Source organism: Cebus imitator, unplaced genomic scaffold (assembly GCF_001604975.1).
Source record: "Cebus imitator isolate Cc_AM_T3 unplaced genomic scaffold, Cebus_imitator-1.0 Scaffold258, whole genome shotgun sequence".
Taxonomy (NCBI): domain Eukaryota; kingdom Metazoa; phylum Chordata; class Mammalia; order Primates; family Cebidae; genus Cebus; species Cebus imitator.
The window spans coordinates 3,026,373-3,028,129 of record NW_016107573.1 but is presented as its reverse complement, the minus strand read 5'-3'; the positions used below and the strand labels follow the sequence as shown (position 1 = coordinate 3,028,129).

The following is a 1,757-nucleotide window of genomic DNA, read 5'->3' as shown; positions in this document are numbered from 1 at the left end:
ATTAGCCAGGCGTGGTGATAGGTGCCTGTAGTCCCAGCTACTTGGGAGGCTAAGGCAGGAGAATTGCTTGAATCCAGGAGGCAGAGATTGCAGTGAGCCGAGATTGCGGCACTGCGCTCCAGCCCGGGCGACAAGAGTGAGACTCTGTCTCAAAAAAAAAAAAAGATATTATAAAATAATTAGGCATGGTTGGGCGCACCTGTAGTCCTGGCTACTTGGGAGGCTGAGACAGGAGGATCACTTGAGCTCAGGAGTTTGAGGCTGCAGTGAGCTATGTTCCTGTCACTGCATGAAGCCTGGGTGACAGAGTGAGATCCTGCCTCTTTTATTTATTTATTTTTTTAAATAGAGACGGTTGGCCGAGTGTGGTGGCTCATTCCCGTAATCCCAGCACTTTGGGAGGCTGAGGCGGGTGGATCCCTGAGGTCAGGAGTTCAAGCCTAGGCTGGCTAACATGGCGAAAACCCGTTTCTACTAAAAGTAGAAAAATCTGGCCGCAGTGGCATGTACTTGTAATCCCAGCTACTTGGGAGGCTGAGGCAGGATAATTGCTCGAACCTGGGAGGTGGAGATTGCCTGAGATCCAGCCACTGCACCCCAGCCTGGGTGATGGGGCGAGACAGGGTCCCCCTACATTGGTTGCCCAGGCTGGTCTCAAAGTTCTGGGCTCAAGGGATCGTCCTGCCTCAGCCTCCCAAAGTGCTAGGATTATAGGTGTGAACCACCATGCCCAGCACTGTGATTTACTGGGTGCCCACATGGACCAGGCAGAGAATATCTCCTAGCAATGATCAAGGGCTACTTTGGACCTAGGTTTTGTAATTGGCTTCATCTTTAACGGGGGAAATGGAAGCTCAGACAGGATCCATAGCATGCTTAAAAACTCAGTAAAGCCGTTATCTATTCTGAAAGAGGCAGAATAGGACAAGGACAGGTAGGTAATGAGAGAATAGGGAGAATAGACGGGCACACCCTTTAACTTAATAATGACCAGTAAGGGCTGCAGTTGCTTATTTGAACCTCACATTGAAGTTCTCATGTAAGTTGAGCAAGTCTTAGCTCAAGGTTCAGTTTCCTTATTGGAGCCGCTGAGGCAGCATACCCTAGAAACAAAAGCGTAGGCCTCAGAGTTTGATTCCTGGCTCTGCCTCTAACCAGCTTTGCAACCTTAGACAAGTTCCTTAATCTGTTCACATGCCTCTGTTCCCTATCTGTAAAATGGTAATCATAATAATTCTTCCCACATAGTGTTACAAGAATTAAAATTGAGTAATTACTACTGGTAAAGTACTTAAAATAGTACCTAGCACAAGATAAGTGCTACTATATAAGGATTGTTACCTAAAAGGAAATAACAGCTTGGGCAACACGGCGAAACCCTGTCTCTACAAAAAATACAAAATTAGCCGGGTGTGGTGGTGTGCACCCGTGGTCCTAGTGTCTCGGGAGGCCCAGGTGGGAGGATCACCTGGACTTGGGAGTTCACTGCTGCTGTGAGCTGCCTGATTGCACTACTGCACTACAGCCTGGGTGACAGAGTGAGACCTTGTCTCAAAAAATAAATAAATAAAATAATTTTTTGTTTTGTTTTGTTTTGTTTTGTTTTGTTTTGAGACGGAGTTTCACTCTTGTTACCCAGGCTAGAGTGCAATGGCGCGATCTCGGCTCACTGCAACCTCCGCCTCCTGGGTTCAGGCAATTCTCCTGCCTCAGCCTCCTGAGTAGCTGGGATTACAGGCACACACCACCATGCCCAG

General features: G+C 47.8%; 1 protein-coding gene across 5 annotated transcripts in view; it reads left to right on the top strand.

Annotated features, from left to right (window-relative positions):
* NF2 (neurofibromin 2) overlaps window positions 1-1,757 on the top strand; it is a 93,489-nt gene that overhangs the window by 18,539 nt on the left and 73,193 nt on the right. The gene's annotated exons all lie outside the window — the stretch shown is intronic.